General features: G+C 44.1%; 1 protein-coding gene across 53 annotated transcripts in view; it reads left to right on the top strand.

Moving 5' to 3' along the window:
• Arpp21 (cyclic AMP-regulated phosphoprotein, 21) overlaps positions 1-22,451 on the top strand; it is a 171,198-nt gene that overhangs the window by 9,594 nt on the left and 139,153 nt on the right. For 2 of the 53 annotated variants that reach the window (NM_001362013.1, NM_001362003.1), the window contains exon 2: positions 6,711-6,892. The exons of 46 other annotated variants lie outside the window; for them this stretch is intronic. The gene's annotated coding sequence lies outside the window, so the exon portion shown is untranslated. Of the gene's footprint in view, positions 1-6,710; positions 6,893-9,343; positions 9,768-20,350; positions 20,451-22,451 lie in introns of those variants that run through there. 5 more of the 53 variants (NM_001177623.1, NM_001362005.1, NM_001362019.1 and 2 more) reach the window with 4 other exon arrangements.

Genomic DNA, 22,451 nt, shown 5'->3' with positions numbered 1-22,451 from the left:
CCATTTGCATCGGGCTGAAAGCTTCTGTGAAGTCAAGCCTGTCTTATGCACCAGCAAACTTCAGTTCTCCACCTTCTGACCTCCAGAAGTACAGTGCTGCTCACCTGAGTGGGGATTTGGTCTAGATGTCTGGCCTCTTCCCCACAGTAAGTAACTCACCATGGGACCATAGCTCAGTGAACCTGTGCAGTAGTCCCCTGATCTTAATACTCTGCTAGTTATATGACTAGTCATTTAGCTAACTACTTACTTCTTATGATCTCCATTTAGAAACTGGGAATTGACCTTCCAGCATTAAAAATCCCTGACATGGAGTGTGACCCACTAAAATGAAGTCTTCATCCTTTTATTTAGAAGGGTTAGACACAGATTTACTTCATTCCATAAATAAAACACAGTTCTCTTAGTTATTTTATTTTAATTTTAATGTGTATGCTTGATTTGCCTGTAAGTATGTCTCTGTAGGACCTGCATGCCTGGTGCCTGCAGAGGTCAAAAGAAGGTGTAGTACATCCCCCGAAACTGTGAGCTTCCTTCCAGTTGGGTACAGGGAATTGGAAGCCTACCCAGGTCCTCCAGTAGAGCAACCAGTGCTCTCAATCTAACACAACTCCCTTTAGGAAAAACAAACAAACAAATAAACAAAAACAAAAAACAAAAAAATCCCAAAGCTTAAAAAAAAACAACTAGAGTTCAATACCTTAATTAATAATTGTTTTAAATTAACAACAAATACTTTTTCTTTATTTTTATTTTTATTTTTCAGGCTGAGTCTTGGTATGTATCACAGGCTAGCCTAGAATTCATGATTCTCATGACTTCCAGATGCTGAAATCGTAGACATGCCACTATGACCAACTGCCAAATATAAATGGCAGCTTTGGTATTTAAAATCAATGAGCAGCTTAATTCTTTATGTCTGGGACTTATCAAAGACCAAGGTAGTGACTAAATCTCAAGAGTGCTGGTTGGAAAAAGAGCACAGTGCTTCCTAAGGCCCTTTCTTCCATCAGTACCTAAGGGAAGGGATGTCTGCCTGCCTAAGAGTTCTCCAAACTTATTATTGGTTCAGACCACTGCATTTGTCTCATTTCTACCATCTAAAACAGACAGCCCAGTTTTCAAATCTTTGAACAGGTGATGGTCAGAATAGCTCCATGAAGGAATAACTTTTCAGGAGCCAGGTAGGGGGAGCCACTCAACAAGAGTTCAGACAGTATGGGAGATTAAAAAAAATTTTTTTTTCTAACCTAGGACAAAGAGCAAGCGTAGAGTTTGGGGGTTTCCAAGAAGCTCCTGTTATTCTACCAGACTCCAGCTTCCTGTCTCTCAGAGTTCTTTGGACAGAGCAGTGGAGCTGGCCTCTGATCCTGAAGTTTCTGAGGATAATTTTGTTCAGTGAGTCAGCACCCTGGCTTCTGAGGAGTACAGGCTGAGGAGGACTGGATCTGCTGTCATGATAAGGGTTCCCACTTACTTCCCCTAGCAGGAAACAGAGAACCACAAGAGGTCCTCAGTATAGAAGAATGTGGGCTGCATGGAGCAGTAAATGCATGAGATAATTGCATTGTGCTTTCTATTATAATATGAATATCTTACGGGTTTTTTTTCCCCTGGGGAAATAACACCATCAGTTTCAGCCAATGAACATTCTCAAAGGCCTGGGGGCATGCTCACAAACCTTACCTTTTACAAGATTTGCTGGGAAACAAATAAAAGAATTACATGACTAGGTAGTTGCGTACAAAACGTGTGTGTGTGTGTGTGTGTGTGTGTGTGTGTGTGTGAGAGAGAGAGAGAGAGAGAGAGATAGAGAGAGAGAGAGAGAGTCAACAAAACACACTTACCCCAAAAGTTCACCCCCTCACATATTTGTCATAGTCTTCAGCAGCTTCAGACTAGTATAGTGATTATTTGTGATTAGTTTTTGGTTTTTGTTTGTTTGTTTGTTTGTTTGCTTTTTTCTTTTTTGTTTTTGTTTGTTTGGTTGGTTGGTTGGTTGGTCGGTTGGTTGGTTGGTTGGTTTTTCGAGACAGGGTTTCTCTGTGTAGCCTTGGCTGTCCTGGAACTCACTCTGTAGACGAGGCTGGCTTCAAACTCAGAAATTCGCCTGTCTCTGCCTCCCAAGTACTGGGATTAAAGGCGTGCACCACCACACCCAGCCTTATTTAATCTAAGTTTACTGAATTAAAATTTGACCTTTGTTAGTATTGATTAGAACTCATGTGCAGAGTTCCTACATGAATTTGTAATTGTATTTCCTTCGTGGACTTTCAGTTCACACACATGTGACAGCTGTCTTTCTGAAGAAGAAAAAACAGACACCTTTAATATAACACTGTAACTACACTTGAGACTTTTCTTTTACCGTTTCAAACAAGTTTCTTTCCCTATTTCAGGAAGCAGGTAGCAACTCTGAGGCAAGCACAAGGCCCCTTCCTTGCCAGCCTGCATCAACCCAATGATTCCCTGCCTGGAGGAAGTTACAGTTAATACTAGGTCATCAAAGTGAGGCAAAAGCCAGCACTCGGTTTTGAATTCTTGGCTCAAGGTGCTGGAGACATCTGGCCTTTCCCGGATCTGTGCTTATGAAGGGATTACATCTGACTTAAGGGGGGAGGGAGGGTCAATCCAAGGACTAAGCAAGTGGGTAACCAGGTAGGAAGGCAGGCTCAGAGGAAGAGAACAGAGAGCTCTAGCCCACCAGGGCTTCCTCAGGCAAGACCACTTTCCCTAAACTATGGAAGTTGGTATCTCCTTGTCTCTTAGGAAGATGATAGAGTAAACCTGGCTTAAATGCCAAGGGATGGGACGTAATTCTCCCCCCCACCCTCCAGGCCACTGATGACTGACTTACTCTCAGCTGTAAGGGTGATTTTAAGATAGATAAATACATCGATGACAAATAGATACACGTGTGATAGATAGATGGTCACATAGATACATAGTTGACAGATATAAATGACCACACACACACACACACACACACACACGCACGCACGCACACACGCGCGCGCACACGCAAGCATACAAGCACGCAGGCAGGCAGGCAGACAGACAGACAGACAGACAGACAGACAGATATGTGAGCTTGCTGTCTGAGGTTAAAAACAAGTGGAATTAGATACAGTTCTGTAGGAATCCCTTAGTTGCTAGGGAGTGGTCTAACCTGCAGGTTACCTGCCAAGCACAGCAATTGCATCAGATAATTACATTGTATTTTGTAACATAATGTGTATGTTGGACATTCCTTCTTTCATGTTTGTGTGCATGTGTTCGCACATGTGTGTGGTGAAGCAGAGACTGACATTTAGGATATCTTATTTTTTGAGACAGGGTCTCTCTCTCTCTCTCTCTCTCTCTCTCTCTCTCTCTCTCTCTCTCTCTCTCTCTGCCTGGCACTCCAAGATTCAACAACACTGGCTGACCATCCAGCTATTCAAGCCTCCCAGTCCATCTAATCAAGCAATGTGGTTCCAGGTCCACGGCAGCAAGCACAGCTTTTTATTGGCATCTGAGGACCTCAGACTTATCTCTAAACATCTCATGAAGGTTCTCATGCTTCATAGCAAGTTACCAGCTGATCCATTGGCCCAGCTACCCCCAGACCCCCTTCTTTTATTTAAATGCAATTCTTCCCGTTGAAAGAAAACTTGCAAGCAAAAGCGCACCTTGTGAAATAATTATCTGAATAGGACTTTAAGGTGAGGCTTTATTGACTCCAGGCTCATAGGATCAATGGAAGGTAATGACCGAGGATGCTGAAACCACACACACCAATGTGAGTCTCAGGATGTCCTCACTGGAACAGGAATCTGGGTTCATTGCCCCAGCAAAGTTCATGGCCAAGTACCTTATCCCACAATATTACACTTGGTGGGGGGAGGAGAAAACTATTTAAGGGGGTACCTATAAAGCAATCCATGATTTCTACGGTCTCTTTTAGTTTATAATTTCCATGATTCAACGACACACTTGTGGTAACAACCGTGGGTCTGTTTTAATACTGTATTATTCATGAATTTTTATTATAGATTTTCCCTTCAGGCTTGAGAGCAAGCACGCGGCTGGGAAATAGAGGGAGCGTGTAGACCGATGCTCTAATCAAGACTATTCAGCAAAGAAACTGGGCGGGGGTGATGTCCCAAGAACCAGAGTCAGACTCCACTCTGCCAGGCCCAGGTTCATTCCTTAAGTGTTCTGCATTGGCTCCCTTCATTTCTAAAGATGGACTGCAGTAAGAACTAACTGCCAACTGTTCTTCCCAGCGATGGGTTTAATTTTTCTCCCTTGTCTTCCTCATATCTTCATGCTTTGCCTGGGTGCTTTCACCATACCTAGCACAGTCACACTGCACAGGGTAGCAGAGAAGCCGAGAGAGAGAGAGAGACAGAGAGAGAGAGAGAGACAGAGAGAGAGAGATCTGGGTGAGAATGATTCAGAATTCCTGACCCACACAGAATTCCACACAGCATTTCATTACCTGCTAACCTGACTCATCCGAGGTGAGACCATGTCTTTTTGCTAATTTACAAAGGAAGTTGCCCAGGCTTCCTTACAGGTTCATCCTATGACAACACTCTAGTACCCTCTCAGGGGTGACTTGGATTTCTATCTAAAGAACCAGAAATTATCTCAAATGAAACACAGTCCGTAGATTAGTGACTTGTGCCATGGCAGAGAAAACCCATGAATCTATCTGGCACATGTCATTTGCAAAATCAAATTCATCTCTTGGATATAGCCAGACAAGGGAGCTCTAAAGTAATATATATTTTCCTAAAATCACGAGAAAACATCACCTCATTGTGTTAGCCTCGCTGTGCAAGTAGAAGGTCTGATGTTTTACGATCCGAAGCCATGGCTTGTTTCACTGGTGGTTGATTAGAGCTTTGGGTCTCAGCAAGGACCAGCTGCTTTGCTGGTTTTGCCATGGTATGCGCAGTTTGGAGAGCCATCCCTGGACTTGCAGATCTGTGTCTGGTGATGTATTTTTAATGTGTAGACATGAACTTACATCTAGAATATGGAATCAACAGAAAGCCCATGAAGTTGGGGAAGAATACTGGGGAAGACAGAAAAAGAAAAAGAACGCATTTTCTTTTTCTGAAGTGATTAGGGGAGCTACCTGTGGTCATTTGTAGTGGCAACCACCCTCACTTCTGCATCGACTAGTTCATTAGTACTGCTTGTTCTGCTCCATGGGAACGGCTTACCTTTTATGCTCTGAATTACCTTGTTCCTCCAGTACATAACCAATGCGGAGAACCAAAACCTCTGTAGGCTGTTTAAATGCTTGCTAAGGCCACAGGGACAAAGATGAGTAATAAGTAAAATTCTCTCTCTCTCTCTCTCTCTCTCTCTCTCTCTCTCTCTCTCTCTCTCCCTCCCTCCCTCCCTCCCTCTCTCTCTCTCTCTCTCTCTCTCTCTCTCTCTCTCTCTCCCTTTCTCTCTCTCTCTCTCTCTCTCTCTCTCTCTCTCTGTGTGTGTGTGTGTGTGTGTGTGTCTGTGTGTCTGTGTGTGTCTGTGTGTGTCTGTGTGTGTCTGTGTGTGTCTGTGTGTGGTGTCCAAGCTGCCCTGCCTTCTGGTTGGGATCACACAATGCTAGTGTCTCTGGTGTGATATATTCCCCCCTCTAGAGAAATAAGACAAAAGACTGTTTCGTTCATTCAATGATTTGTCTTTGTGATAGAAACTATACTGTATTATGTAATTGTTATTTAAAAAAATAAAACCCACAAACACTTAAGTGATATAGTCTAGAAAGGAGACATTGACAATCCCAGAGTCAAGGAAGATTATGTAATGGAATCCTGGTGGGGAAAGAAGGCATAGGAAGCAGGTATAGATGGGTGGTCTTTTCCAGTGGGCGTGGCTGTTGCCACGGGCCTGTGTACTGTCTTGGACCACTGCTCCCAGTTTTATCTGTGCTACTGCCATGGTTCCCCTGAGGTCATGGACAGGTAGTCTCAGCTCCTCTTTCTCACCTGCCCAAGTTGGCCATGGGAAGCTTGGGGTGTCCTTAATGAGTCTCGCATATAAAAACTCCCCATGTAATTAGAAACACAACCTCCACCCTTGTTTTATTTTCATGTTTTTCCCTTTCACTGACTGACTGTGAAAAGAAGCCACTTTGTAGCTGCACTTGCAGAGCTTGTTCAAGGCCACTTTTGATTCCATCCCATCATCACACAAAGGAGAAGGAAAAAAGAAAAACCCTGAAAGACGGGAGGACTCGGAGAGCGATAGCGTGTTGGTTTGTTGTTTTAAATATTATAACATTATAGTTTGAGAATGCTATAAGCTTATCTGTCTGTAGATAACCTAAAAAGGACACTGAAATGAACTTAGGGAGTGGCCAGAGTCTTGCTTTTGAAGAGGGCTAGCAATACATATTATATAATTGCAAAATAATAATAATAATAATAATAATAATAATAATAATAATAATAATAAAGGCCAAAGAAACAGGCTCCAGCACTACACATTTCAACTTAACCATACAGATTAACTGGACCCAGGCTGCTGGTTTAGGGACCCAACAGTTTGTGCTTAAGAACAAACAATTGCCCACACAAGGAGGATTTATAGAAAAATATTAACTCTTCAGGGAAAAATGAGCAAATACTGAAAAAAAATGATTTTGTAGATGTGTATTAAGTACTGAGTAAAATTGAAAGAAAAACGACCTTTTCGGTTTTTGTCCCTAGAAGGTTCTCAAGCTTCGGACTCTCAAGCCCCCGCTGTACCAATTTTTGGTTCTTTGAGGTGGAAGCAAAAGTCTTCGGGTGTACATTCTAAGCAATCCCTCTCTCCAGTTGGAGAAAAGTGCTGGACCGTTCCCATCTGACCTGCCTTCCGTCCCCTGCAGAACTGGCATTAACAGGTGGAGGTAATTGATTTTAACCCACTGCCAGCATGGATGGATGCATTTTCTTGACAGTGGGCGTGAAGTTGCCCACTTCAGATTACCACTTTCTCCTGGCATTATCCTCCAGAACAAGTAGATGAGAATTAGCCAGCCTGGTCCCCTGTCACCAACCGGTCCCCTAGCACCTGGGATGCATATGTGTGTGTGTGTGCTGGGCATCGGCCTTCTGCCTGTCTTTGGTACGGGGTGACAGTTACTCTGCAGATTTGGCACAGGGTGGCGGTTGCTCCGCAGATGTTCAGGATCGATGTGGTGCTTCTCTCTCTCCTCCTCCAACCCTCAGGAGTCAGTTTCTCAGACAAAGGAAGTGGTGAGGCCAAACAGAAGGTGCAGTGTGACCCTGAAATAGAAGTTAAGTATAAGATAGGTCCAATAAACCCGTTTATCAAGCATCCATGAAAGGCAGTGGGCTTTATTAAAATATTCTAATAGGGAAATTTAGAGGCAGTGATTAATTTTTGCTAATGAGATGTTAAATCTTATTTCTTGACCTGAAGCAAAGGAACAACAAGTAATCTTCCTTATTTTTCTCACTTAGATAAGCCGAAGAAATACAGAACTGTAGAAATATTCATTAAGGGTAAAGAGATTTATTTTCTCTCAATATATTTTAGAAGATCTAGAGAAAGCACATTGCTTCATGGTTTTTCGTTTGTTTGGTTGGGTTTTTGGCATTTGCATTTGCCTCCTTCATCATGGGTATTGGGTAACTCTACTCATGTAAGTACCAACCCAATACCAGGAGGTCACTTTAATTTTAAAGAAACTCTTTCTGAAGAGAGAAGAGAAAAATCAACAAATATGCCTACACTGCTAAATATATGTATTTCTATGTTGATATATACACATGCATATTTAAATATATAAACTGCATATAAACTAATAAGTAGAATTTATTTATATACCTGTATAAATTTGGGCCCTCATTCTATTATAAACATATTAATCTCTGCTATTGTAGGGCCTGTGACAGAGTTAGCCAGGCTCACTGATTTTCTATTCCCTTAAGCATATGGTTACAGAGCAGAATCAGGAAGGGGAAAGAATTTGCATGGTTCTCTGGTTCCAAACCCTTGCCCCCAGTGAAGTAGAAAAACAAATAGAGGGTAAAGAGTTTCAAAATGCAGCTTAAGGATATATATACATGCATTTTTTATTTCATATCTCCACCCAAGGGACCAATAAGAATGCCCTTCCCTGTCTTTTATGCTCACTGGTGACCCAGAGGTCATATGTGAGCATCTGTGAGCTATGCGCTTCCTTAAGTGAGTCCTAGTACAATGGAACCACATGTGCTTCTTCATGCTATCTCCAGGGGAAGCCTCAGACTGTAGCACTTTATCTTCCGTCACACTCAGGAGAGTTCTCGCCATAAGCATTTGTTCTCAAACCTGCACAGGCTCTGGCCAAACAGGAAGGGTTTCATAAAATACAGAGTGTTCTATCTCAGTAGTTTGGGTGAGACTCAGATCTGAATTTCTAACAAGATCCCAAATGATGCCAGAGTTAGTGGTCCAGGAATCACAAGTTGAGAACCAGTTATTGAAAAACCTAGGCTTTCTTCACAGAATGCAGTTTGTATAACCACTGGATGACCATAATTTCATGGGCTGAAAAAAATTAAAGAAGTGATATAAAATCCTCAGAAACAGACCAGCTTCTGGCTGAGCATGGCAGCTCGTGCCTACAGTCCCAGAGGCCTTTAAAAGACACCTTCCAAAGAAGCTAGTTCCCTTCTGAAATTACTGCAGTGTTTGAAGCCACTGGGGCCCCTCGAAGTTCCTTGAGGGTCAGGGCTTCCCCAAAGGTTTGAAGTCCATTGTAACCAAAGCTGTAATTATGTAATGTGGACACACAACTCCTGGGAGGATGAGTGCTTTTTTCTTTCTCTGTGAAGGGCAGGCAGTGGCTAAGACATGCACAGAGATAACCAGGTGAGATGGGGACCCATGGCTCCTGTTTTCAGATGTGGAAACTGAGGCACAGAGGTTGCCTGCTGAGTCAGAGGTGGGGTTAGGCTTCCAGTCCTGGATGCCTAGCTCAAAATTTGAGACTAAAACACAACACTAAACTTTCTCACGTTGAGGTTTGGCTCTCTCTGCATTTTCTTCTGTGATGCAAGCCTCTATCCTCCTTAATGCTCCCTCCTAGTTCACAGGAGGTCCATGAGATCTGGGGGCACCTGCAAGCCACTGTCCAGAGCTGATCTGTTGAGGTGCCAGGGAGAGTTTTTAGATGGTCTTATTTGAACCTGTCACAGTGGAAGCTGTTGGGCCAGGTGGGTCTGTCTGCCTGTGTACCCACCTATGTGGTCAGAGCTACAGCTGTGGCAGAAGGAAACACCTGGTAACACAGGAAGGGGAGGGAGGGGCTCCTGGGTGGATGTCCTGGGATGCTCTCCTCTTGTATAACCAGCAGGGCCCCCTCTGCCATCCACAGCAGATGCTTCATGACGGAGTAAAGAGTGCGTTCTAGAAGAGGCTGGGCAAGGGACCCGCTGGTGACCTGGTGAGGCTGCTTCTCCCATTCACATCCGGTAATCAGACAGGACCTAAAGGCATAGGACAAGAAGGCCCAGCCCTTTTCTCTTTCTCTAACATGTCTGGTGGAGCAGCTGAGTGAAAATGAGGCTGCTATCCAGATGTTAGAATTAGAGACTTTTCTTTAGGCTCAAAGCAAACCAGTGGTTTTTCTTATACTCCAGTGAGGCCCCTACAGAAGTCTGCTCCTCAGAGATAGCTTTGGTAAACTCAGTCCTCAGAAATGGCTACGGACTGAGGTCAGCTCCACCTTAGAGTCTAACTCTTTAAAGAAGTCTCCAAGCTCAATGTTCAAGGTAAGACACCAGTCAACCTTAGAAAAGCATTCCCTAAACACAGTTGTATTTGGGGTTAGAGGCTACACTGGCATTTGGTAGTAACAGGTATTTGTGACTGAAAGGTTTCTTATTGTTAGCCCAGCTACAGGGGACACAGACATGTTTTAAGGGGTGTAGGAGAGACTGTGCCAAGAATGGAAAGCAATTGTGTGTTTCTGGATATAGGTTGCAGAAATGACGCTGGTTAATAAGACAAGATGCATTTCGATGTGGCTTGGTATCTTTCTGCAGTAAGTAACAATGGCTATTGTGTGTGGCTATTGCATTTATTTTGAGTGAACACAACCCAAGTGCATACTTGGAAGCTGGTAGAAAGCAATAGACGGAGCATGGGCTTCCAGACCTGCTTGGATGATGCCAGTTTCATTTGACCTTGGACAAGGACTCATTCGTTTTAATCCCAACAATTCTTTCCTTTTCTCTCCCTTCTCTACCTCCATCTTCCCCTTAACTTCCTCCTCCCTATTTCCCACTCCATTCCCCATGCTCCCCATACATAATTCTTTTCTTCCTACCCCTTTCTTTGTCAAAAATTGCATTCATTCGTTCATCATTCATTAGTTCATTTACCAATTAATTTATTTGTGCTATGATGTACTTGTGGAAGTCAAAAGACACTTTCAGGACTCAGGTCTATCCTTCCCCCGTGGGGTTCCTGAGGATAGAACTTGGGTCATCAGGCTTGGCAGCAAGCACCTTTGTCCACTGAGTCATCTGTTCAGCACCCCCCTCTCTTTTTGTTGTTGTTATTTTTACTTTATTCTTTTCTTCCTCCTTTTCCATTTCCCTTCTTTATTATGTATAAGTAAGTTGTACCAAGCACGAAAACATTATATATAAAATGATCCTTTGGGCACTTGGCCCATGAAATATAAATGAAGCCACAATAGCTGTTATTTTTATGAGACGTGTAAATGCTTCTGTGTTGGAGGTGAATCAAATAGAATAGCTATGGGGGGTTGTGGTTACCACTCTCTAAACACCAGCTTTGTGGTTCGCTTTGCCACAGATCTACAGTATCATTTCTTCCCAAGTAGGAAAAATGGACGCAAGTTTCTTTTCCTTACATCAGTGAGTCTGGTGAAGAATAGAAGTGACCTATTTGAGTTTAATTCCAGGATTTCCATAGAGGTAATCACACATCTATCTATGATGGAGGGCATGCTTTAAGGTGGCTGCCTCTAAGACAAGGTCATTTTGGCTCTAGTTGTGTGGCTGGTATGCTCTGTGCTGACTTTCAGGACTCTGCAGATGTTCGTCACAGTGTACGTGCTGAGAAAATACCCAGCCAATCCCCTGCAGCTGGGAAGAGCAATTAGCAGCTCCCTGAATTAGGGTCTTGTTTACGATGTTGCCCAAGATAATCATCTGTTTGTTTTAACTAAGATGCTCTGTCCTCATCAGCCGCATCAGTCCTCATATTTTAATGATAAGGCCTTTGAATCTTACAATAGTGTTTGGATTTCATGGCGGGATCCCCGGCATAGTTCTCATTTTCTCTTGATGACTCTGGGAATCAGCACACAATGTGCCTATATATCTTCCATCACTTCTTCAACTCAAACAGAAAGGGAAATGCCTGAGATCTGCAGCGTAAACTTTTACTGGATACATCCGTTTTAAGGAATATCTTATTTCATTTGGAATTCCAGCATGCACACACACACACACACACACAAATCAAAACCTTATGACTGTAGTCTTAGCACAAATAACATACTCTAACACACTCTGTAGTCAGGCTCACTCTATAGCCATCTGAGGTTTCTATTTATTTCATTTAAAAAATATCCCACTGGGGATGCAGCTCGGTCTGTACAGGACATGTAGGAAGCTCTGGGATCTATCCCCCGAACTCTGTAACCATGGTGTGCCAATACCAGGACTTGGGAGGCAGAGGTAGGAGGGAGGATCAGATATTCAAGATCAGCCTCAGATTTAAGGCTATGTGGGGTATGTAAAACTCTCTTTTAAAAAAAAGTGATGGATAAAGAAAAGATGGGGGTAAATTAAAAAGTAATTAGGTAGCAGTCAATCTTCATGACTTGTTAACAGGCCACTGAAACACAGTGACCTACACAGGGACTTACTCCATGGTCCCCTCTTTTCTCAGAGTTTGCACAACAGGGCTCATCTAGGCTGCAGGTGGGATTGATTGTTTTCTCAGTGAGTACACACCTACCTGTCTCTGAAGGTGAAAGTCATTCATAGTCACAACAAGTATTTATTGATGAGACTTATAACTTACTTGGGGGAAACTTGGGTATAAGCCAGTAGCTGACAGATGCCCACTCATGCCTGCAAAGGATTTCTTGTATGAGTTAGTCCACATATACCTAACAGATATTTCCGGTTTCAGGTTCTCCATTCGCCAGTCACAGCACACAAGCTCGGTTCAATTTTTCTTTAAAATCCATCTTGGACTATGACAGTAAATAGTTAAATACAAATAGCCAATATGTAAACAAATACAAACCCTTAATGTTTAGAAACATTAATTTCCTGTGAGAGTCACACTCTTTTCACTCTGGCACTCAGAGGTCAGAAAGCATGTCTACTGACATTGGGAAGCCTGTGACCTGCCTGACCTAGGGACCCTGCCTTTCCCTGAGGTGAAGTGGAGCTGTGTAGCCTGGTAGGAGCATTAGCCTGAACCCAGCATATGACAGAGGATGTCTCCTGACTCACTCTGTGGGTTAGCACGGGTTCAGAGCAGGTCGTCTGTCACAGTGAGAAAGATTTGTTAAGAGATTCGAGAAACGGGAGACTGGAGTTGGATAGGATACAGTTCTACCTGGTGCAGGGGCTCAGTGCCTTCCCCCATAGCCTTGTACCCTCCAGGAGCAGCTCAGGCAGGACACTCTTAGGGTCACAGAGATGCCTGCGTAAGACTCACTCACTTAAGGTAATAAAACAAGATTGTTTTATGACAGGTGTGTCTTGCTCCATCTACTGGCACAGGCAAGCATGAGACTCATTGCCAGGGACAGAGCAGTGTCCTGCTAGGACAGACCTCCTCAGCGTCATTCTCCTGGACTCAGACTCGGGAACTTCCTTCCTAAACACAGCCTTTTCAGAGATATTTTCAAAGGAGCCCATGAGACATCACTCTTAAGTGAATCCCAAAGATTCTGTGAAACCTTTGGACTGAAATAGTGGTTCTCATTTTCTCCAGGGGTCACGGGAGACTAGTCGATTCACACCTCTGTCAAAGGAGCATGGTGACATGGGTAACAGGTGGCAGGTCACCAGAGGACTTCCTGCTCTTGGCTTTACCTTGCTGGTGGCGTAGCCTTTCAGGAAGCCAGCCACCTGAGCTCTGACTACTTCTCTCCCACAGACCTTAAGTTTGTGCCCTAGATTTGACCTTTTTCTCTTTTAAGCCACCTCAGATATTGAATGCAGCCTGTACTCTCACCTCAGGATGGCTGCACCATCTCCATGTCAAGACCTAGGGCAGGAGATCCATGCTTGGACTCTGGTGTCAGAGGCAGAAGGGTGGCAGCCACAGTGGGTGATAACAAGTTACAGCGTTCTCAGATTCTAATTCCTGGTGGGATTCCAAAAGAGAATGTCTAACCCCTGACTAAGGATGCTGAATAACAGTTACTATTCATAATATTGGATGTAAGAGGGATATTGTATTTGTTATTTATTTGTTTCTTTATTTATTTGAATCATGGGTTAGTCTGTTTTTCTTGAATGCTAGGAACTATGTGATAAGGATTTATTTAGAATTATTTCTAAATTGAAAAACAAATAGAAATTGAAAAACAAATTACTTAGCAAACTTGTGCAATTATTTGAAGCTGATTGCAATTAAAAAAAGGCACGGTTTTATTTTACGTGTGTAAGTATTTTGCATACATGTATGGATTCGCTATGTGTGTGCCTGACACATGGAGAGGCCAATAGAGGACATTAGATTCTCAGAACTGGGGTTATAGTGTCATGAGCTGCCTTGTGGGTGTTAAGAATTAAACCCAGTGATTAGCCACTAAGCCAACTCCCCTGCTCCCCAGTGCACATTTCTCAAAGCAAGTGTGCCTCTTACAACTGTAGAACACTCACTAGGAGCTGATTTCACAATCCCTTTTCATTGCTCCACACTTTATTGGGGTCTATTTGCATATGTGCCGATGTATACATGCACCGCCTAGACAGTGAAAGCCAGGCTCTCCTCAATTCAGCTGAAATACAGATACAAACCTTCCCAGCCTTGTAAAACAGCAAATACTGCCTCCAGCTTGACACTTTTCTGTAAGTTCTTTGCCGTGTTCAGGATGATCTTCACTGAACTGTACTGATGAGCAAGAGGACCTTTGGTGCTAAAATTTCATTGTTCCTAGGGATAGCCAAAAAGAGAAGGGGAGTAGTAAATGTGGAAACACAAAGAGAAGCAGAGAAAGAGAATCAGGTCCTTGGCAACAATGCCATGGAGTTCAGCACTCAGCACTTCAGCACCCAGGGTCATGACATAGTGGATGCTATTCGAGCTACCTAGACCATTCTCTTGGGGAATTCTGGGATGGTTTTGTGCATATTTTTTATGGAATGGTGGAACTTGTAAATCTAAGATTAATGGAACATTAATCTCTAATGATCCATTACAAATTTTTAAATTCAACAGTATTCAACTTTTTGATTTTGATACCCGGCTTCTTCCTGCTGATGATAACACATCTCTCAGGAAAAAGGGCATCACAGGTTTAGTACTTTTGAATGTATCATCAGTTGGGAAAGGTGTTTGGCTAGACCAGAGTAGAATAGAAAGCTAAAGGTTGAAAGAGAATAAATGAGATGATTCTGTAAGCCAATGAGCATTTAGAGCAGCAGTTCTCTATGTGTAGGTCTCGACCCCTTTGGCAAACATCTATCTCCAAAATATTTGCATCATAATGCATAACAGTAGCAAACTGAAAATAATTTTATGGTTGGGAGTCACTCCAACAGGCAGGAACTGTATCAAAGGGTCACAGCCTTAGGAAGGTTGAGACCCACTGACTTAGAGTATTGATGTTTCATCTTAAATGCTAATTTGCCTTTAATCCCAGCACTTGGGAGGCAGAGGCAGGCAGATTTCCGAGTTTGAGGCCAGGCTGGTCTACAGAGTGAGTTCTAGGACAGCCAGGGCTACACAGATTAACCCTGACTCGAAAAAGCAAAATAAAAAGAAGAAGAAGGAGAAGGAGAAGGAGGAGGAGGAGGAGGAGGAGGAGGAGGAGGAGGAGGAAGAGGAGGAGGAGGACGAGAGGAGGACGAGGAAGACGAGGAGGAGGACGAGAGGAGGACGAGGAAGACGAGGAGGAGGAGGAGGAGGAGGAGGAGGAGGAGAACAACAACAACAAGAACAAGGAGAAGGGGAAGGGGAAGAAGAAGAGGAAGAAGAAGAATCATCATCTATCACCTGGGAGATGGAGATGCCATTTTTGGGTGTACCAGTGAGAACATTTATTAGAAAGGCTTAGCAGAAGAACAAAGGCTGTCCTGAATGTAGGTGATACCATCCCATGAACTGTGAGGCTCAGAATCAATAAAAACAGTAACACATTAGAGAACTAGCTGACTTCTGGCATTCACCTCTCTCTGCTTCCTGGGCAGCCACGTTGAAAACTGAGTAAGGTTGCCACATTCTCTCTGCTGTGAAGAACTGGGCTCACCAGCACTGTGAGCTGAAATATTCCTTTCTTCCTATTGTGTTGGGCTGCTTGCATTGAATCTTCTGGTCACAGTGATAAAATTAACTAACACACAGAGCTCCATAGGCACTAACTTATATGTCATCCTTATGCCTTCCCATTATGTACCATATGGAATAATAGGTACTTGTGATTCGGAACTGGAGGTGTGATTTTTGAGATACCAAAAAGGAGTGGGATTTCAATTTGTAATTAGTAAATTAAATCCCCTCTGAAAGTTAACATGAAGACAAAACAAAAATCAGAATGACTTCCCACATAGAGGTAAGGATTCACACCATTAGAGGAAATCAACTTTTTTTTTTTAAGTGTTCCCTTGTTAGCTTGTTTAAAACTAAATATATGGTTTCATGGGAATCAATAAGCAGAAGTCATGAGAGTCAACCAGGAGCATCTGTTGGTCCCGTTGGTTCCTTACAGATACCAAACAATTCCCGGGCTTTACAATTACTGACCAGTCTCAGGAGGGCTATGTTGCGCGAGCATAGGTAGGTTCTCTGGAGCAAGTTCGGAGTCAGGGTTTAGTGTGCAGTTATTTAGTAGGAAACATTCTGGGGACAAACACCATTGAGGAGCTGAGGTGAGAGCAGCCTGGGAAGAGACAAAGGATAAGCTGTGGATAGTTAATACAAAAAAAATGGCCTCTTCCAGGCCCACAGGATGATACAGAGCTACAAGGGCCTCTGGACTGTGGATTCCTGGTCTTTGCTTAGTCCTTACTAGACTCGCTATTTTTCTCATTGCTATGACAAAATGTCTGAGGAAAGTGACTTAAGGATTCAGAGCAGTTCACTGTTTGAGGGCGTGGTCCATCCGGGCAGGGGAAGCACAGTAGAGGGAGCAGGAGGCAGCTGATGTCACTGCATCCTTAGGATACAGAGACAGAGGGGTGCTCAGCATCCTAGTCTGCGTTTTATTCAGGGCAAGACTCCATCCCCTGAGGTAGAACCACTAACATTCAGGATGGGTCTTCCCAACTCAGGTCAAGCTTTCTGGAAGCACCCTCACAGACACACTCAGTGCTGTGCATCCTAATCAATTCTAAATCCATCAAGCTGGCAAGGAAGGGAAAAGATGGCAGGAGGTGAGCTGACTCAGCATTTGAGAGGCTCTTTCAGCTGGCACGAGTCAGGGCTCTGCAGGGGGTTCAGGAAAGTGTCTGCCCTTCAAGCCTGAGGCTGGGCATTCCATTCTGATCCCCCAGAACCAAGAGGGCAGGTGGCATGGTGCTATGCAGCCCTGGGCAGATGGCGAGAGACAGATCACTGGCCAGCCGGCATGGCTTGATTAGCAAGCTCCAGGCCAATCAGAGAACTTGTCTTAAAACACAAATTGAACAGAACCTGAAGGGTGAACTCAAGGTTGACCTCTGACCTCCACATATGCATACACACCTGCACGTGTACAAACAAGCACCCACGTACATGTTTGCAGTCTCTCCCTCCCCCCCCCTCTCTCTCACACACACACACACACACACACACACACACACACACACACAAGAACATACACCAGTACATGAGCACACCTCTAGGACCACTTGTTCTACAAGGGAGATGTGTGTCTATAACCTGAATTCCACACCAGGTACTATTCTGTGAAGGCTGAGCACAAGGGTATCTCAACCCAGTGCTAAAGAGCGCTTCCTTTACATCATGACCGGGGAGAAAAGCCTTGACTGGAGTCCAGCAAGTTACCAGCGTACCTGTCTGTGAGAGGTTTGTAAGCACCTCACACTGCCCCTGGGCATACTCACTCACTTCCGGATCAGCGTCTCCCACCTGACCTGCAAGTGAGCAGGCCAGTGTGTGTGTGTGTGTGTGTGTGTGTGTGTAACTATAATTTACTCCCAAAGATGAAATTTTAGATATCATCATTTTTATTATGAAAAATGTGTCAGCACTTGCACAAAACAGGATCCCGTGTTTTGAGCCTCCATGTGCATAGAAGAGTGTCAGTATTTTGCCTTTTTCCATTCTAGACCTATCATCAACAGCGCCAAGCATAGCCACTCGCGTTGCTGGGTGGACCAGGAGGGAGGGTTGTGGTTTCAGCGCATGGAGAGAGTTGCCAGTGGCTGAAATCAGGCCTGTTTTTTAGTCGCCTTAACTGACTAAGAGTAAAGGTATCGGGGCCATATTTCTGAGAAGTGGGGAGTCCACTGTGCAGCCTTGGGCAGGGCGAGCTGTCCACTTTTGTTTCCAAGGTTCGGATTCTACAGAAACCCAAGGACCCGGATCTGACACTGACACTCAAGGCTCCCTCGGAGTCCTGTGGCCTCAAAATATCATGCTCTGCGTCCTAGGCTACTCGAAGGCACAGAACATCCAACGTGCTTGTTTCATTTCGTCCATCTGTGTTGTCTGTGCACGCAGTAGCATATGCACATACGTGTATTGTGTGAGTGAAGGCCACAGACAACCTTGCAGATCCTTCCTAGGAAACTGTCAGCCTTTTTCTTAGGACAGTGATTCTCACTTACCCAGAACTCCGTGACTAGAGGAGACTTCCTGGTTATGGAGTCTGAAGCATCTTCAAGTCTTTACCTATGCAGCAGTGATATTACAAGCATGTGTTGCCATGCCTACCTTTTTAATATGAATACTAGGGATGAATGTGGGTCCCCACCATTTGGAGTCATACATTTTACCAGCTGAACTATGTTTTCCCTTGGTGTGTGTGTGTGTTTGTGTGTGTGTGTGTGTGTGTGTGTGTGTGTGTGTGTGTGTGTGTGTGTGTGATGCTGTCTAGTAGAGGGGCCTCCTTTCAGAAGTCAGTTAGTCTAAAAGTGACTTGAACAACCCCCTGCCCCCCACCTCATGTTTCTGGCAGATTTTCATCCCAGCATAAAACCAAAATGAAAACCTCTGCTTGGAATAGGAGTATGTTACAGAAAGCCTGCAGGGAATGCTGAAGTACGTTTGGAATCTGACATAAACCCTGCCACTTGAGCACACAGTTCTGATGCCCCACAATTCAAATCCACAGATGATTGCCGGAAGTGTTGAAGATGACCTCCCGTGCCCAGCTCTGTCCTCATCGGGAAAGGCCCAGGCATGCCTCTGAGTGAACTGGCAGCTGCTGTGCCTCTGCAAAGGGAGCAGGCTGCTGCTGGTTGGTTGGCTCTGGAGCAGGTGGCATGGGGTGGGGGCGAGGCTACAGCATTTCCTCTTTAAGGTGGTAGCCAGCTGCTTCCTTGGTCATGTGCCCCAGTGAGTGCCTGCAGGAGGCAGGGGGCCAGGAGTATAGCTGATACAGCAGCCAGCTCCCTGCAGCTGCTGCTCTGTTCTTTGAGCGAAGCATCTCCAGGCCTCTGTGTGGCCTGAGCTGGCATTTAGGGAGGGGCAGCAGAGGAGTGAATACTCTGACTTAAGTGACTTAACCCAGCTGCTGTGCTCCCCGTCCTTGTGTGTGTGTTTGTGTGTGAGTGTGTGTGTGTGTGTGTAGCATAACTGAAGTGACACTTCTCAAAATTCAAATTCCTGAGAAGTTTACAACAGCAAGAAACAGAGGCCAATCTTTTTTTTTTTTTTTTTTTTAATTTTTTTTTATTTATTTTTTTTTTAATTAGGTATTTAGCTCATTTACATTTCCAATGCTATACCAAAAGTCCCCCTTACCCACCCACCCCCACTCCCCTACCCACCCACTCCCCCCCTTTGGCCCTGGCGTTCCCCTGTACCGGGGCACACAAAGTCTGCGTGTCCAATGGGCCTCTCTTTCCAGTGATGGCCAACTAGGCCATCTTTTGATACATATGCAGCTAGAGTCAAGAGCTCAGGGGTACTGGTTAGTTCATAATGTTGTTCCACCTATAGGGTTGAAGATCCCTTTAGCTCCTTGGGTACTTTCTCTAGCTCCTCCATTGGGAGCCCTGTGATCCATCCATTAGCTGACTGTGAGCATCCACTTCTGTGTTTGCTAGGCCCCGGCATAGTCTCACAAGAGACAGCTACATCTGGGTCCTTTCAGTAAAATCTTGCTAGTGTATGCAATGGTGTCAGCATTTGGAAGCTGATTATGGGGTGGATCCCTGGATATGGCAGTCTCTACATGGTCCATCCTTTCATCTCAGCTCCATACTTTGTTTCTGTAACTCCTTCCATGGGTGTTTTGTTCCCACTTCTAAGGAGGGGCATAGTGTCCACACTTCAGTCTTCATTTTTCTTGAGTTTCATGTGTTTAGGAAATTGTATCTTATATCGTGGGTATCCTAGGTTTTGGGCTAGTATCCACTTATCAGTGAGTACATATTGTGTGAGTTCCTTTGTGATTGTGTTACCTCACTCAGGATGATGCTCTCCAGGTCCATCCATTTGGCTAGGAATTTCATAAATTCATTCTTTTTAATAGCTGAGTAGTACTCCATTGTGTAGATGTACCACATTTTCTGTATCCATTCCTCTGTTGAGGGGCATCTGGGTTCTTTCCAGTTTCTGGCTATTATAAATAAGGCTGCTATGAACATAGTGGAGCATGTGTCCTTCTTACCAGTTGGGGCTTCTTCTGGATATATGCCCAGGAGAGGTATTGCTGGATCCTCCGGTAGTACTATGTCCAATTTTCTGAGGAACCGCCAGACTGATTTCCAGAGTGGTTGTACAAGCCTGCAATCCCACCAACAATGGAGGAGTGTTCCTCTTTCTCCACATCCTCGCCAGCATCTGCTGTCACCTGAATTTTTGATCTTAGCCATTCTCACTGGTGTGAGGTGGAATCTCAGGGTTGTATCTTAAAGAAGCACTTTGTAAGGAGAAGGGCGAGCCTTCCCTCCTATCCCAGGACGCATGAGTTCAGCACACACAGAGCTTAGCTTCTGTCTGTCCATCTCTGTACACACAGAAGCAGCCTGGAGAGAAGCTGGGCCCCGGGGCATGCCAAGGCAGGTGAGGAGAGACTGGAGCAGAACTTTTTGGAGACCATTGCTTTCTTCTACCTTTAGGTGAGTTCGGAAAATCAAACCCAGGTTGCCAGGCTTGTAGGACAAGCACCTTTAGATGCTGATCTCATCTCTATGGCCAACACCATTGGTTTTTGAGGCAGAGTTTGCTCTGTACTTTATTTGATATGGGACTCAGAAAGTAATTCAGGGGCAAAGATAACATGATCACCCAGCTTCTGCTGCCAAGGGCATGTGTAACCCCAAACTTGTTTTGGTTTTTGTTGTTCTTTTGTTTTGTTTGAAATGTAGTCATTGATATAGGACTCAAAGGAACTTCTATCCCAGCAATAATAGGAAGAAACCTGATATGGAAGAAGCTCTTAGGCGAATGTGTTAATGAGAGTATTTTTTTTCCTAGAAAAATCAGTGATTGGTTCTCAACCTTCCTAAGGCTGGGAAACTTTCAGTTCTTCATCCTGTAGTGACCCCCAACCACAAAATTATTTTCATTGCTACGTCATAACTGTAACTGTGGTACCATTATGAATCGTAGTGTAAATGTCTGTGTTTTACAACGGGCATAGGCTACACCTGTGAAAGGATAACTAGAGTCCCAGACCACTGCTCTAGCCAAAGCATGATGGGAAAAGGGGAGAGATCCTTGGGCCAACACTAACATCCAGAGAAGCTGGCTTGTGCAAATCATATGAAGGAGCCAGGCCGTTTTGTATATCTAATATTTTAAATCATTTAACCACAGCACACATAATTAAGTTGCATTATGGCATTTTTAAAACAAAACAAGCTTTCGTTAATGCTTCTCCCCACCCCTTCTCTCCCAGACTCCGCCTCCTTTGTACCTCTCTGTTCTTCCCTACTCTCCTTTCTACTCCGTGTCACGTGTGTCCCATTACCCAACCCTCCACAAGTCCTCAACACCTTTCCTTTTTAAAGTCTCATGCTCTTACCCCCAGCGTTCGGGCTGCATCACACTCTGCCTCATTTGCATATATACAAATAAGCCTTCTGTGCCACTGTCCTCAGGTTGCTGGAGTGCTTCTAGGTCACGTGGTTGGGATTTTCCTCATGTATGATACAACCGATTAGTCGGCAAGTGTGTCCTTAGAGATGGCATGCCTCTGCCCTGCACCTGGTGGGCTTTGTCTCTGTGATAGGGACAGGGACATGGACCAGCATTCCGACATTCCAATGGGTGCATTCCATACATTGTGAATGAGCGAGGGCTTTACTGTAGTGACTGATAAACTGCATGAAGGACAGGAGAACCTGTTCTGTCTTTTGTCTCATTTAGGGTCTGTGTCCACTTCAATAAAGATAGAGTAACCCTGTCAGGTCAAATTATGAGGACTTATATTAATATATAGCATATAATATATCATACATTGATATGTTAATTATATTATATATTGTACACTATATATTAATGTATATAGAATATACATATTATACAATAGTATGTAATATATACACATATGTGTACATGTGTGCTAACGAGCACCTGTGCATTGTGTGTCAAGATGCATATGAAGGTCAGAGGATTTGTAGTCTTTAGTCCTCTCCTCTAGATCTTCAGTCTTAGCTACAAGTTCCCTTACCTACTGAGCCATCTCACTGCCTCTAAAACCTTGCTTTTAGAACTAAAAAACTAAAGTAAATGGCATGGTCCATGCGAAAAATTGTATTTACTTATGTCTATAAAACTCTATGGACTCAAAAATACAAGCTTAGTCAGACGTACACATATTTCCCCGACTCAGCCATACTTAAGACAGCTTTTGACATCATGGTATAGAGTTGATTTCTGTGATATCTCGTTTGGAGAGAAAGGATCACCTTAAACATTTGAGATTGCACTCTGTCTTTTGTTGGAGAAACAAGAGATGAATCTTTTGGGTGACTATCCACAAGTCCACAGGCCCATGCCCCAGTCAGAAGGGCTGCTGTCGAGGGAGAGATGTTTACTCAGTCCAACCCAGGTCTATGGAATCAATACAACTTGAAGGACCTTCTGGAGGCTGAATTCTAGTCCCGTCTGTGATG

The sequence above is a fragment of the Mus musculus genome, chromosome 9 (assembly GCF_000001635.26).
Source record: "Mus musculus strain C57BL/6J chromosome 9, GRCm38.p6 C57BL/6J".
Classification (NCBI taxonomy): domain Eukaryota; kingdom Metazoa; phylum Chordata; class Mammalia; order Rodentia; family Muridae; genus Mus; species Mus musculus.
The sequence above is the reverse complement of the archived record's forward strand: the minus strand, read 5'-3'. Positions and strand labels throughout refer to the sequence as shown.